Source organism: Prinia subflava, chromosome 16 (genome assembly GCF_021018805.1).
Source record: "Prinia subflava isolate CZ2003 ecotype Zambia chromosome 16, Cam_Psub_1.2, whole genome shotgun sequence".
Lineage (NCBI taxonomy): Eukaryota > Metazoa > Chordata > Aves > Passeriformes > Cisticolidae > Prinia > Prinia subflava.
Genome location: NC_086262.1, coordinates 9638979 through 9655616, shown reverse-complemented (window position 1 = coordinate 9655616; position 16638 = coordinate 9638979). Strand labels below are relative to the sequence as shown.

Genomic DNA, 16638 nt, shown 5'->3' with positions numbered 1-16638 from the left:
AATACCAGTGATAATAATTTATACCACAAAAGAGGTCCAGGCAAAGAGATCACTACAAGAGCTCCACTGCACCTCTAAAGCATCCTCAATTTCATCTGATGTCAATAAAAGCTCAGAAAAATTATCATCAAAGAACAGTTTTGAATTTGTTATGCACCATGGCAAATCTTGAGTTTAACTCTCATACAGGGGAAGGGAGAGGGAGGGAGAAAATACCAAAACTTGCCATGCCTAAAAAGTACTATCTATTTCTTAAAGCATCCATATTTACAACAAAAAAAATCCAATGCTCCCATGGCCCTGGTCTCTGCAGCTGCTCTAATTACTGAGCAATTCGCTTTTGTAGAAATTCTCAAAACTATACATTCCATCTCAGAACCACGACCTGTCTCCCTTAACTGTTTTGTCAGAACTGTACATTTTCTCACACTCCTGTTTCAGCTAACTGGCACTTTCCAGCAGAAGCATTATGCTGGAAAATGCCACCATCAACAGTGGACAGCCCTGAAACTGCCTCCTATTTTTAAGGTTATTTAAGATCTACTCTAACCAAAGCTGATAACTACAACTTAGAACCCATTTCTTAATTAAAATTCCAGGGAAAAGCACTGCTACATTTCACTAAACATGAAAACAAAGGCCTGTGCCTCCATTGGTAGGTTGGTGGACATGGACAAGCAAGTGGGTGATTAGGAATGACCTCAGTACTACACTTGGAGACAAAAATGGGAAAATAAAGGGCATCTTGTACTTTTCACAAACCCTAAAGTATGCAAAAAAATTAACAAGCTGGACAAAGCCTTCTAAAAATTTAGATGTTCATGTGCAAGACCTTCATTAAAGACAAAGATTCTAAATACTTTTGAGTTGGCAACAAAAAGTATAACCTGGAAATTGAGATACACAAAAAGCTTTAAAAGAAGAAGAAAAATAAAGATGTATATGTGTGTGTGTATACACTTCCACTCCAACTGAATTGCATTAAGTCTGTGACAAGTTTACAAAAGCACCAGGATTGGAGGGAACACTGACAATAGTAATTCAGCAAGTTTTTTTTTTTTTCCCCTTGCACAGAATGAATGAATGGCGAAGTATTCTAAATTTGTCAGTTTGTGACATGCACTGACCCAGAATTCAGAGACACTACTTCATAGCTGGTGTATCAGTGGCAGGGCTGTGACAAAGATCCTCTGTCAGGGATGACAGTGCTGGCAGGCTCGGCCTTGGTGGGAGGTCAGCAGGGATACAGACTTGGCAGGCAGCGTCCTGCACCTTGCCAACCCACGCTGGTCAAGCGCGCTCCAGTGCCAGCCAAACTTTTCTACGTGGTCACAGGAGCACGGCTAAAAAGGCCTCCAGAAAACAGTGCAGGAGCTGGCACTGTGACTAATGATAACGGCAAAAGCGTTAAATTACTGCTCAACTTGCTTTTAATGAGCTGTTTATCGTTAGCCGGGAAGATATCTCAAGTGCGCTCAGCTCACACAAGAACAAATCTCGTTCTGAACACCAGCTTACCTGTTATTAAAAAAAAAATCAATAAGATCTTTAAAGAAACATTAACTGATTAAAATAAAATTCATTTCACCAAATTTAACAGAGACATTTGAAGAAACTTGTACCTTAATTAAAAAAAAAACAAACATGAATATAACCAACAAGGCCTTCACTGGAAGGAAGGGAAGACACGGACTTGCACAGAATTGCCACAGGAGTATTTCTGCAGGTATGTAATTCAGCCAAGAGCAATAGAGTTCCTAGCATTTTCCTTAAACTATAAACTATTTTCTTTTTCTATAAAGAAAATAGAGAGGACAGTTTTCTGCAATTAGAAGTGTCCTCCAAAGCATTAAAGATCACAACATAATTTGCAAAGAACATTCAAATAAATCCAAAAAGTTCCTTAATCGAGCATGAGCACTCCACCTTGGGAGACATTTTTTTCCAGCTCAAATAATATTCTGTGATCATTAAAACTCTGCACAGATCACCCACCCAGGTGCAAGATTAAAAATCTGAGTTCCTAACAAGTACAAAATAGTACAGGGTCAACAATTCCAGTTCCATCAGAGGTTAAAACTACAAACCTAAAAAAAAACCCCCCAAAACCCACCCACCACAGCTGAACACAGCAGCATACCATGTTGTATTCAAAGATCTTTAGTCATCAAGAGGAAGAAATGCAGAGGAAGCCTCTCTTCCTTCTCTTCCATTTCTCAGCCCCATCATGACTGTCCCCCTGGGCTTCCACTAGGAAAGCCCTCTTCAGAAAAAGAGAAAATTCCTATCTCAAGTGTACATCCTCCACATTTGAAAGGAAAAGAAAAGTTTGAAAAATATAGGTATCCCAGTAAGCACGTGGTTTCTTGGGATTTTATTTTACAGAAATAAATGGCATCAGGCACTTAGCAGCAATTTCAAGGCCAAGTGAACAAAATTTTAATATCAGAGGTAAGAGTAAACCACTATCAAACGGTAGGGATTAAGACATTAAATCCAACACAGACAGGGCACTCTCAAAAGTTACAACACGCTAATTATGAAACATCTTCAATTAAGTTATTTGCTGCTTCTATTAACTTCCACTACCACTAGCTGCCAACTTCATACAGCATTACAGGTTTTGATGAGCACAGGCACATGACTGCAAGTGTTTGCACTTTTTTCTTTACTCCAGTCAAACTGTGATTCCTCAGAACACCAGGGGGATATTCAGTGCAGAACTTCTGTAACAGACACACTCAATGAACTATGCTCATTTCAGTATTCAGCATTTTAAAGCCACCCATGGAAGGCTAATTATCTAAAATTAACGAAGGAATGAAAACCAGCAAGAGATTTCATCTAAAACCATCATATACTGACAATCTAATTTCCCATGACAGACAAAACTTTGCTGATGCAAATTCTGACAGTTATTCCTTGGAGGTTTTGCTAAAGCAGCGAGACCAAGTGATTCACTGCACGGAATTTTTAAATCCCTACCTATTCTACCAAAAGACTCAAGAACTATTACTGAACCTATTCAATAATACATTCAACACTACTGCTGAATCAGTTCCTCCCTATCATTTTCCTGCAAAATATCACTCAATTACCTTAAGGTCACACAAGAAACCCCACAACTGGAACAGAGCACAGATCACTTGATTTCCAGTCTTGTGCTTTTAACCGCAAGACCATATTTCCTCTATTAAATTTACAACCCGCAGAAGGCAAAAATTGCCATTCTAAATCACCGAAGCTGTGCATCTGTTGTCCGGCAGCTGTCAGGGCTGGGGGCACGCGAGAAAGGCCAAGGTGGACAAGCGTGAAGTGTGTGTTTGTGAGAGCAGAGTGTGTGTGTGTGTGTGTGTGTGTGTGTGTGTGTGTGAGCCCTCACATCGCCTCCCGCCTCTTCACGCTCGTCTGCAAATGTGTTTGTTACTCTCCCCTCGCTCGGTCAGGCCTGACTCCAGCTAAGAGAGTTCTCGTCTTAAAAAAAAAAACAAAAACAAAAAAGCCGAAAAAACCCAAACAACAAAAACTAAGAGACAAGCCCCTCGAGTCTCTGCTGAGCACTGCGATGTTCGCTCCTGTACCGGCACCACGCGTGTCCGAGCGGCCCCGCGGGCGGCCCCGCGCTCCCCTCTCCCTCCCGGGGCTGCTCCTTCCCCCACAGGCCGCTCCCCGACCCCTCCCGCCCCGCCGGGACCCCCACGTCACCGCGGGCCCGCTCCAGGCCTCGGGCCCGTCTCCCCCACCGCCGCCCGGAACCCGACCCGCAGCGCCGCGACCCCGCGGCCCGCAACCCCCGAGCCGCCATCCCGCCGCCCCGACCCGACCCACCCGGCGCGGAGCGGGCGGCCTCCCCGGGGCGGGTGTCCGTGAGGGGCCGGCTGGGCCGCGGCCGCCGCTGCTGCTGCAGCGAAACTTTGCCGGGGAGGCGGCGGGACGGGAGCGGCGGCGGCGGGGCCGGCGGGGCCAGCGCCGGGACCCGGATGTGCGCGAGGGGCGGGGCCGCGCGCGCGCCACGGCGGCGGCGGGAGGAAGCGGGAAAAGGGCCGGGCCCGGCCGTGTGGGCAAGGGGCCCTGTGGGGAATCGGCCCCGCGCCGTGAAAGGGAGCGAAATAAGCGCAAATAATAAATCAGTAAATGAGTGTGCGGGGTTCGGTGGCCGGAAAGTAACGTAGCACGTACCGGAGGAATAGAAAAGGCCGCGAAGGTGCCGCGGCGATGGCGGGCGCTGCTGGGGCCGAGGCCGGCGCGCTCCCTCAGTGCCGTGTGCTGCTGCCGTGCAGCGGCGGGCACCGGCCCGGGGCACCGCGGCTGTGCTCAGTCACAGCCCCACTTGGGTTAGAAAAGACCCGGAGATCACTGAGCCCAACCTACAACCAACCGTGTAAACCAGAGTATAGCACTGAGGAACACGCTCAGTCTTAAACACTTCTAGAACACTGGCTCTGCCGCCTCCCTGGGCAGCCCCTCCAAATGTCCGAGCACCGTTTCTGGGAAGAAATTCCTCCTGATGCCCAACCTGAACCTCTCCTGGTGCAGTTTAAGACCATGTCCTCTTGTTTTGTCACTTAGTGCCCAGGAGCAGAGCCCGATTCCTACCTGGCTACAACCTCCTTTCACAGTTGTGCAGAGTAGGATGGCCCCCCTGGGCCTCATCTCTGGGGGGTGTTAGCCACCATGTGTTGGGGCATTTGAAGTCCTTCAGGGGCTGCATCTCTGAGTAAGTTACTAAAATACCCAGTAAAGCTTCAAGAGAATGTGTCAGCGTTGTTAGGAATGACTCTAGAAAGGATTGCACAGATAAAGATTTTCCTACTGCGTATAAAGGCACTAAAGGACAAACTCTCCCTGTCCTCATTGTGTGATGTGGAAGTGAGCACTGTTGCCTCAAAGCTGCTTTTGGACTGCACAGAAGAAAACTTCCGAGATATTGGGTCAAAAACATGTCCAGCGTGCCACAGCAATGTCTGACCTTGGTTAAGCATACTGCAGGCACAAGTGTTTCTTGTCATTTTTAACTGAGTGAATTATTAGATATGAGGATATATTAAAGAAGAATTGGATTCCGTGCCATGATTGGATGAAAGTTTTCATTTTTAAAATTTCTCTCAATACAGAACTGACTTTTGGAACTCCAAGCACCTCGATTTCCACTAAAGCTAAAAAAAGTGCTTTCTTCCACTGAAATCAGTTATAAAAATCAGTTGTCCATGCAGGAGCCTCTCATGTCAGGGAAGGACTGGCCAGGTCTTGTTTGCCTTACAGGAGATGAGGTGCTGTAGACCAAGGCATGCAAGGCTGACCCACACTCCACACTGCTCCTCAGGACCAGGTGGAACCACTCACCACAAACTATTGTTGAAATCTGAATTCCAATGACTTTGAAAATTTTAACTTTATATGGGCAACAGGAACTTCCACAATTAGAGGAAAGTATTTCACACTTCAGCTCACAAAGTGATTTTAAGAGGAAACTTTTCCTACAGGACAATTACTTCATAACCCAAATGCTGCTTTCCTCTGAGGAGAGTGATCATGGCCAGCTTCAAGACACTTCTGAACTAAGCTAAACCCTAGTCTGATAACTACAGAAATTCCTACAGAAGGGTTTCTTCCTCTGGTCAAAAAAAAAAAAAATTGTGTAGGAACAGATATATGGGGCAAACCCATCATTTGTACATAAATTTTTGTCTCTGTTGTAGAACATATAAGTCCAGTTAGAAATCTGGCATGCCAATTTTATCTCGTATGCCAACTGAATCTTGCTATTGGATTCCTTCTGGAAAAAAAACCAGAAGCATGCAAATGTAGTGAAAAGTGATTCTATATATATATAAAAATACATATATAATTAAGCTAAAAAGAAGCCCCATGAAACTATATTTTATTTGTGTAACCTAAAGGTAAAACTTCTACCAAAAAGAAAAAAAAAAGTAAAATTGATAGACATAGGGAAAAATGCCAAATGAGCTAAGCTGAAATTTCAATTTCAAATATATTTAAGCTTTAAAGAAAATTTATTCTGATTCAAAACTACATGGCTCTTGATCATTTTGGACGTAAACAGAAGTTCTTAAGAAGTCAATTAATAGCCCCACAGGATATCTCTACTAAAGTTCATGGCAGCAGTGGAGGAGCAAGGCTTTGGTGTAATTTAGTCCCAGAACAGAGCTAACCTTTGGAGACTCCTCTGTATCTCTGCACCAGCAATTGTTCTGCATTGGCCAGGCAGTCCAAAATACGGGACAAAAAAAACACCCAACAATAACTGTTGGCCTTTTTCCAAATCTTTTGTGTAACTTAATTAATAAACCAAGTAACAAACAACAAATTGGCAGCAGGCATTTTAGGTGTTGTTCATGTGCCAACCATCATGTCTCTAGAAAACAAAATGTTCTCCTCTGTTGAGGAGTTACAAAACAGTTGTATGCTGCTGGGTGAATCTACATCACAGAGCTCCGAGGCACTTCCTGCTGCCGAGGTTTCAGAGTTCTGTGATGAGGAAAGCTGAAGGTGTGCATACAAGAGTATGGGAAGACAAGGAAAACTCTAAGATTTCCAAGATTAGGTTTTCCTAAAAATTTTTGATTTAAAACTACAGGCAATTGAGGCATGTCTGCCTGCGGCACACCCTCCTCAGAAAATAGTGATTTTTAATCACAATGCAGAGGCTATTTTGGAGTGTGCTAGCAGGGAATATGATAATCGGGCTGAAAAGTAGGTTTCCTTTTTTTTTTCCCATGCCATTTTGTCATAGACTAATGTTGAATGGGCAAACCTCAAATGTCTGAAGTCAAATTATCTCTTTGTAGTCAATGAGCCTGATAAAATACAAAATAAATGACATTGGCTATCTGATGATTCAGATGTATGCCCTTAAGGCCTCAGGAAAATTAACACCACTTTCACCATTGCCTATTCATACATGGTCTCCATCATTTGGATCTCTAGGGCCACATTCCAGTGGGTCCACCCTAATAGCATACCAAGTTCAACAGAAGGACAACACGGAGATTCAAAGCACCCTGAACACATTTTCCAGAAATCATGTGATTTCCCAAATTCCTGAATTTCACAACTCATGGAACCACCGATCCTTTTTTATCACTGTCAAACCCAGATTTTCCAGCACACATACATGCAGCTGTGTTAACCCAAGGAAAAACAATTAGCTAACCTCCCCCTTACCTGATTGTTTTAATTACTAAATTATGTTAGATTCTGCAGAGACAACTGCACATGTTTATAGTTTGGGGCCTGCCTTGTAAAGGCAGATGAAGTACAAGTACCTTTCTGACTCCTTTATGCACAGGCTAATGGCAATGAGGGTGGGAAAACACCTTCCCATAAAACTGAGTTACTGTAGGTGTTTATGTCAGAGTGAGAGATAACCTCAAAGTCTGATCAAAGTACAAAACAGCCAACAGAAAACCACCTACAGCTATCAGGCCTTCAATGGTTTAAAAGTGTGAAGTTTAAGAACTATCTTAAATTCCATTATTTTCATTTTACTCTCCAGATTTTGAATACAATTCCTATATTTCTTAATGAATTTTTTATTTGGTTAGAAGTGAATTAGTATGAAAATCATAGCTTGTTTGAATTATAAGGAAATAGTCTTGAAAAACAGCTGCTTTATTACAAAACTTTGGCCTTCCTGTAACTTCTTAAATGGCTGTATTGTTCAATTTCATTCTCTATCAACTTTCTAAATTGCTGGGGGAAGAAGGTGGAATGTTATATAAAAAAGAAAAATAAATTTATGTAAACAGTCGCCATGTCTCTACCCACATTAAGCATTTGCAAAGCCACTTTATGTTAAAAAAATCTTGTAGTGTGAAAGATGGCTTGAATATTTAAACCAAATCTAGCTTAAAAACAGAATTGAGGGAAATGGATAGGATAGCTCAAGAAAGTTCCATTCTCACAGCTGTCAGCTGAAAAGAAATGGGGGAAGGGGGAAGTGCTGAGAAAGGAATTTATTTTTTTTTTTTTTGGCAGTGAAGAGAGGAACATGCCATCCCTGTTTGAAAAGTTTCAGGGTGGGAAAGGCTAAGGAGGGGCTAGCATACTATACATACCTTTATGTATATTTTTGAGGCAGAAAAACAGTGTTGTGTTTAAGCAGAGTTCAGCCAGTGGAGAGGGAGGCGACATTCACTCTGGCCATTTGGTTCTCTTAAATAAGCCCACAATTGACAGCAGGCTGAGAACAGGCACAGGAGGTGCTAAGAGGCTGCCTCCCAAGAAGACAATACAAATGCTGTGTACCTTGTATCACATATGTAAGAAAATGGAAATAGCCTTTAGTGTCTGGAGGAAAGATACTAAAGTGTTTATCTCCAAGGCCCTCAGAGGTGTAGGCTCCTGCGAAGTTACACTCACTGGCTCACAGCCCTTGAATCCCCAGAGCTAATTCTCAAATTAAGTACCCTGTTATTGTTAGAGCCACGCTTCTGGGTACGTCTGTGTGATAACTCACACAGAGAAAGGGAGAGAAGAATTAGTCTTGTTTCCTGAAGCTACAGATAGAAGACATTAACATGAAATTGTAGACCAAGGGAGAGAGGGAAGGGAAGCCTGAAGTATTCTTCCCAGCAAGTTTAAAGCTGCAAACTTTTCTTCCTACACTGGAAGAAAAAATGGGCTGAGACATACAGCTAAACAATGCCATGGAACATCTATGGGGATGATAGAAACAAAGATACAATTATGTAAAAGTTTTGTAAGTTCAGCTTCACACCATAAAATAAAATTGTGAATATATTGGGAATAGTATATCCAGTTCAACAGACCTGAGAGTCACTTAGGATGCAAAATTGAACATATAATTCAAGAAAAAGAAGTCTGAGAAACATATTAAAAAGGCAAAATCCTAAGAAAGGAAAAAGGACACTGAAGGAAGAGTAAGATGTGTATGAAGGAATGAATAAGAGCATTTGCTTGAGAACTGTCACAAAGTCTACATCAGAGTGGGAACCATCCATTGACATCTGTGGACAGAGTTCAGTCAGGGCAGAGTATTCCTGAATCAAATCTTCTTCTTGGGATGGGGTGAAAACCTTCCCAGAGAAATGGAAAAAATGTCCCAGCTGATGAACACAATATAGTGCTTTTAGAGAAAAATGTTAAAGATAGTTTTAAACAGCTTGATTCCTTTGAATATTCCTCTGGTGTTATTTTTCTGGACCATTCCCAGCTTGCCCTCACCATCACATCAGCAGTACAGAAACATGCAGTGCTCTCACTCTTCTTAATCAGTGATTTTCAACTATTCCCAGAATATGACCTCGCATTACAAGAACACTTTCTGGAGTCTGACACCCACTACTAAGCTCAGAAAAGAGTTGGCCCTTGCCTGCTCAAAGCTGTCAGCAACAACCAAACCACTTTTCTTATTCACAACGGAGAAGCTGGACCATGGAATTGGGACAGAATATGTAGTACAGAAAAGAACGAATCTGACATCACAGTGAACTCCTTGCACGTACCATAACCCTGTGATCACTATGAGCTTTTGTCTTTGATGAAAACTGGGCTTCAAATTAGCCATGAATGAAATTGTGTCTTCCTTTCCTAAAGGTTTACACCCTTCCCTCCATTTGTTTTACATCCCATACCATTAGCCATACATGGAGATTTCTGGGTGCATTCTTCAATGTTATCTCCTGCATGGTTCCAGTTTTTCTTAGGGTTTTTCAGTGCCCAGCCCAAGCACTGCTTGCCAAGCATGGTCCCTCTTGGTGGTCCCTGGCATTTGGGTGGGACACGTGCTCACTCCAGGACAGTGAGGAGATCAGACATGCAGCCTCACACTCAATCATCTGCTGACACAGTCATGAGCTGTGTCATCTATTCCTTGCAGCAATAGAAGGAACCAGCATCCACAATAACTGAGCACTGAAAACTTGCATTTGTGGCTCCATGGCCAAAACCACAGGAGAACTATTTTTAGCACAACAGAGCTCTAAATAGTGGAAGCACTGAAAATTTAGCTCACATCATGGGCCAAATTCTTCTCCTGGTTACACCCACTCTATGGAGAGGCTGGAGTATAGTAAACAGAGACACTCTGAAACAGAAATTAATTTTTTTTAGAAGTGGAGTCTTGATTATGAGCAAAATAAGTATTTTAAACTTTAAATGAAGAAGGGTATGCATCCTCCAGCACTTCCTCTGAAAATAAATGAAAGGAGAAAGGAACAGTTTGAAACAGAAGCTCTCTGTTACAGTAACTCTGTCTGTTATGATAAAGGTAATTCTTCCCACTGTATATGTGTGAACCATACCCAGAGCTGACATCTATCTCTCCATTCATTACACAGCCACTCTGGCCTAGACCAGTGAAAAGAACACTGACTTTATCTGTATCTGGAGAGAAAGCGACACAGATGAATGTAACCTATGAGTAACAAATCAGGTTTTAATAGCTAGACCTACACTTAATTACTCACAAGCCAACTTTCTAACAGCCGTTTTATCACCTCAGGATTTCCCAACACAAACCAATTAGTGATGGCAGAGCAGAGCACTCAGGCTTTTTCCCAGGTACAAACTGACAGGACCTGACTTTCTCCTTCTGGGTGTAATTCCAACGGAGTCACCAAGTTACAGGGTGCTGAACCTCTGTAACTTGCATTTAAATTTTGTGGCACACTCAGGGACACAATTTCTTTTTGCCAGCCTCATGACCAAATAGTTGGGTTTAATAATTTCCTCTGCCATATCAAGATCTGCATATACAAACATAATAATGTCTATTGTAAATTAAAGTGCTTTTGGGCATGGTATAGTACAGGTTTTGGACAGAGTGTTGCAAGCTATTTGCTTTCTCTTACCAAAATTTACACTGGGTTTTTTTTGTTTGTGTTTATTTGTTTAGGAGAAGAGCGAACTGGACCATCTTCTAAACCCAAAAGATTTTGGAAAAGCCAGTAAGATGAGAAAATCATAAAACAGCAATATAGTAATGATAATGTTATTTCTCCCTCACTGTCTTATTGTTGATGAGTCTTCTTGAACTCTTTAAGCACTGCCCTATGACATATGTTTTAAAAGGAAGTACAGGAAGGAAAATCAAAAAGCAAACAACACATTTTCAGTTTGGTTACATTTTTTTCTAATCTGAAACAAATTAGTATTGTTGTTGTCTAAATACCTTCATGTGTAACACTGTAAAGGGCAAAAAATAAATTCATAAATGCTCCAGCTGCTTAGCTGGGCCCCATGTAAGGCACTGCCACTAAAATAGTTCACAACTGTAATTATGATTCGCCACATCTTGGGAATGATATTTAGGATTCTCGAGGTGCTTTTAGATAATTTTTAGACTGCCTAGAAGTTCAGCTGTCACAAAGTCAGTTTTATTTTGTAACAGATTTTATCCTTTGGAATGTTAAGTTTGGAGTGAGCAGAAGATATGGAAAAATACATGCAATATAGTTTGCTTACCCGACTGAAATTTAACTCCTAAAACAAAGCTGAAACATTTTTTCCCCTTAATGTTCATATTCCAGCCTGAGCTTGTCCACAGCTATTTAGATTTGGAAGTGGGGGCGATGGGGGAGGCAGGAGAAAAATCTCTCCCCTCCTGCACTATTCCGACTCCATTAGTGAAGTCAGCGAGAATTCCTGCTCTCTCTCCAGTAATTAAATAAGTATTTAACATCGCGGGATGTAATTGGAATCCCGAAAGTTAACAATAGCCTGTGCTATCGGTGTCGCTATCTCAGGGGTTCTGTTTTCACAGGGGTATATTTAGATCTCGGCCACATCGCCCACTTGCATTACGAAAAGTACAACCCCCTCTCTTAAAAAAAAAAAAAAAAAAAAAGAAAGGAAAAAAAAAAGAAAAGAAAAGGAAAAAAAAGGCCAACAAAAAACCCCCAAGAAAAACCAAGAAGCTCGGTAAAATCTGGAAACTTGTATGAAGTGACGCCATCTCCGCGGATCTCCTTCCCTGCTGCACCACGTACTTCAAAGCCTAACAAATGCAGTGGCCGGCAGGCTCGCGTGAAAAAAAACCAAACAAAAAACCCAACAAAAAAAAAAGCAGTAAGGAATGAACACGGCATTACCTTCCAGCACTTACTGCAGCTCCATTTTCTCACCCTGTACTTTGTCCCTCTCCCCTCCGAGGGATCGCGGTTCCCGTGTCCCGGGGGAGGAGCCCTGCCGGGGGTCCCGGCCGGGAGCGCGGACGGGGCGGTGACAGCCCCGAGCTGCCGGCGGGGAATCCGCATCCCCGCTCGGGAAACTTTCTGTAAAACTCGTGTGTCGGGTCTATTTGTGCTCCCTTCTTTCATGCTGTAATATCGCCCTTCGCTCCGATGCAACGCAGCCATCTTTTGTGCTGTGCCTCTCCTACAGTCCCTGGGTTTTGCCGGTGTAAATCCTGGCTTTGCCAGGGCACGCTGATCCCTTTCGGTGATTAATTTATCTAGTTTGCAAAACGGGAATTACAACCACGCTGTATTGATTCTTTGCATTAAGTTTCTCTGCACGAAAAGAATAGGCACAATCTGACTTTTTAATGGATATAAATGTGTATATGCATGTATAATACATATAAATACATATATATACATATTTAAGGTATTCACATGCTATGTCTACGCTCACATCAACACACATCTTAAAATTAGGAAGTTTAATTAGGATAATGGTGCTTTTCATGTAAAAATTACAAAGTATGAATGATCTTTATACCAAGCCTATGTTTGCATTTTACTGCTCTGTATGTATAACCAAGATGGTAGAAATGGAGAGTAACATTTATAAATGAGAATGCAGGTCTGCAAAAGATGGCTCTCTGTGTATCTACTGAGCTAAACACAATAAAAACTGATTGGTCTTGTTGACAACAGAGCTCACAGAGGTTCCAAAGTCCAGTTAACAGGAACAGTTTAACAGCTGCACCCCCTAGAAGAACCACATAAAACAGAAAATAAAATTCATGCAATTAGATGCTTGCAGAATCAAAATATTTATTATTAAAATAATGAAATTAAGATGATTATGGCTAATCATTAACCCTTGCTCTTCATGAATATGACTAGAGCTGTGCATGAATGACCAGCTCAACCCTCTCAGACCCCAGTTTGGGAGAAGCTTTGTGTCTCCCTCACACTGCAAGCCTGAGTTCCCATGCCAGAACATCAACGTTCTGACAGGATTTGAGCCAGCAGTGGAAAGAAAGGTTAAGACCCTCTGTGAGGTGTTGGCTTGTCAAAGGAAAGCCAGACTTTGCAGATTACTGTTGGTTTTCTTTGAAGGATTCAGCCAGAGTGTGAGGAAGATAATATTCTTCTTGATGTATTCAACCTGGATTTCTAAAAGGCTCTTGGAAACATCTCCCACTTGCCTTAGGGAAGATTGTCTACCAGGGAAGAGGAGGTAATGGTCTCCTAAAAGGTAGCTCGAAAGAAAGGCAGCAAAGAGTGGGCATTTCCTTTTCACAGCAAAGGAAAGTGCCCATTGCAGGGAAAGTGCCCACTGGTGCTGCTCAGTGTCACTGGGTGAGCTGGAAAAGGCACTTAGATGAGCTGTGGATAACAAAGTCATGTACGAAAGTGAAGCTGAGGACTTGGTGTGAAGGATGAGTTTCCCGTGCTGAGTGGGAAATAAAAGGTAGATGGAATCCAGTCTAGATATAAATGTAAAGTAGCACACATGGGGGTGAAGTAACATCCAAGATTGCATGATCTATCATATTATCACATATTAGCTATGTCTTCTAATAGTTCAGTGCAGGTGTTGGATGAATTTTTGATCACCAGGGAGTGCACTGAACATCAGGAATTGCTACAAAAACAATAGCAAACAAAGCAAAGATCGATTCCATGCTGGGAATTCCTGGAGCACCTGCATCACAGATTCCAGACAGAGGGCCAGTTCTCCATCTCAAGGAAGGAACATCTGATAGAGGTACAGACAAGGTCGAAAGGAGTGATGTGAAGATCAGATGGGTCCCATGCAGAGCATGACTATTTATTCTCTTCCATCTGGAAAAGAAACAGCTGAAAAGGGATATTAAAGACTTCTGCACAAAGACCAAATTGAAAAGGTGAAAGAAAAGCCTTTGCCTTCAAGTTCTGGAGGAAGAAAGCTTCGCTGCAGGCTTTTGAGTACAAAAAGGTAGTTCTTCACTCAAGGTACAATAACGAGTTCAAATTTCTGCCACCAAACATTGTGGATACTAGAAGTTTACATGAATTCAAAAATCAAAACTGGTGAAAGAGCTAATTCACAAAAGAAAAACCCATTAAAAGTCAATAAATACAAGACACTGGTCTCTGGCTCTGGAAATCCCGTGGGTGAGTATTCCATGCCATCACTGTTTTCCCAGCACTTGCATTCTTCCTCTGGGCATCCCTGTTGTGGCTGCTGGACAAGAGACTGAGCTAGACAGGCCTTTGATCCTGCCTGCAAGGGTCATCCTCATGTTCATGCTGGCAGAACTGTTTTTCACTCTGGAGCTCATCTCTCACTGCAATCATATTTTATTGTCTATAATATCACAAATTCTGGTCTGCATTTTTCTAATTGTATGATACCCCAATTCTCCACCGTTCTACAAATATTTTACATCTACATAAATTACACATATAAAGATATCTATTAATAGGAATAAAAGTCTTCTATTCAAAAATTGTTTTCCTTTATATATCACTCTGGCTTTCTCAATAGGCTCAGAAGCAAAGATTCCAAAACATTGGTAATGAGTTTACACTCTGAATTTTGAGTTTACAACTCAAAAATGCATCAATTATTCTAATCTACATTAAGAAACTATTATTAAGAATTCCACATTAAAGATAATTTAAATAGAAACCTCAAATTAGTGAAGCTTCAGCATGGTAGAGCATGACAATGTGAGCTCATGGCCCAGTGCAGATACTGAGTGAGCAAACCCTGTTGCATCTTTTTATCCTCGTTTTTGAATCACTGTTGTACAATAATGAAAGTTATGTTTTGAAACAGGCATCTGGTCTCTTCCAGTGATACCAAGGCTGTGTTATAATGGGAAACTTCCTTTCATGCCAAACAAGAAAAAAAAAAACAACTTTTTTGCATTTTCTGTGAAGAGAAAATGGTAGCAGGCAGAACAATCATTTGGCATTTGAAAAGTTTTGTTTGATGGGAAAAAAAAATCCTTTTGAAACAGTAGTGCCAGTGAGGAACATCTAATGGAAAAGCAGCTTCCAAAACTTGAGTTTGACATTGATGAAATGGGATTGCAGCTGAACTTCTCCTTTTGTCCATTCTCCTCCGCTAAATTAGCAGTAAAATAGAATGTATTTCATGAGGTACTTTAACAAATTTATGTAGACCAGTGGAAGAGATGTAGGCCAGAGATTCTTTGGTTCAGCTCAAAAGGATGACAACATACTTGAGGAATATTTGGTTATTACACTTTCTAAGAGGAAAGCCTTTGCATTGCTGTTAGAAATTTGAAGAAAATTAGGTTCAGCTACAAAATGCCACATGTCCAAAATCACTCAGATATATCCGTGGCAATTTCAGGGCTCAAGCTTTTAATTCAATCCCCACTTTTGATTCCAAAGGCTGCTTCTGTGCAGGGGATCTTGGGTGTATAAACACAGAGCAGTTGTAGTTGCTCTGCAGCTCCCACTACCCCTACTAACCCCGACAGTTTGGGGTTTTGTAGAGCAGGGAGGTTTTTCCATTCTAGATTGCCAAAGTGCTCTTTCTGAGAAAGCCACACAATTCAACTTGAAATAAGCTCTTTCCTGCCTTTCTTATACATAACTCATCACACCCAGATTTTAATATATGTGTTCTTGTTTCAAACCTACTCTTCTAATTTATTGTATGAATGATGTCTTAATTTCATGTTGTTGAACAGATTTCTTGGAAAAAATCAGGTTTTAGTGCCAGGTATTATTAGTAGGATAGTTGGAACTGCTGATAGAAGGCTATAAACTTCAGTTTTAGGAAAATACTGATTAGTGCTTACATTTAAGCATAAGAATAATCTCCCATTTATTCAGTGAAGTATTTATGGCTGTGCTTTACTTTAAGCACATGTTTAAATTCAATTAACTTCATTTTAATAATGGACTTAAGTGCTTTGCTCTCTCAGGATAATAAGACCATTGGCATTTCATTTAGCTGGCTGAGCTTGTTTTTAAGTAAATTTTGTACTCTCAAGCACAAACTGACAAACATGCAAATATGAGTTACCTTTTTGCCTGAAGACCGAAAATGATAAACCAAGTAGTTTTCCAGTCCATGAGGGGAAACACCTAGGCAAGGAATAGATTTTCATTTCCCTGATACTATCGTATTAATTGTCTGGAAGTGAAACACTGCCTTGCAAGGAGACTTTGTGCCATCTTTGATCTCCTTCTGTACTTGAGCAAGGAGAGACATAGGTGTTGTTTTCCATTGAAATGAAAAACATTTGTTTGCTTGTTTTCTAGACAAAAGCAAATGTCTTTGAGACATTGTGGGCCATAGCTCCACTTGATATAAATTGGCACGTCTCTTTCATTCCAGGGGAATTACACTAATTTTACACCTCAGAGTACATCTCGGAGATTTCCACGTCATGTTTGAACTTGAATAGAGAGATTCTGTATCATGAGGTGAGATCATAATATGCAAGTGTTTCACAGA

The 16638-nt window shown here is 41.5% G+C and overlaps 1 protein-coding gene across 4 annotated transcripts in view; it reads right to left on the bottom strand.

Annotated features, from left to right (window-relative positions):
* SMAD5 (SMAD family member 5) overlaps window positions 1–12621 on the bottom strand; it is a 30623-nt gene extending 18002 nt beyond the window's left edge. For 2 of the 4 annotated variants that reach the window (XM_063413189.1, XM_063413190.1), the window contains exon 1: window positions 3829–4465. The gene's annotated coding sequence lies outside the window, so the exon portion shown is untranslated. Of the gene's footprint in view, window positions 1–3828; window positions 4466–12074 lie in introns of those variants that run through there. The other 2 variants (XM_063413192.1, XM_063413191.1) reach the window with 2 other exon arrangements.
* Between the last annotated feature and the right edge of the window lie 4017 nt (window positions 12622–16638).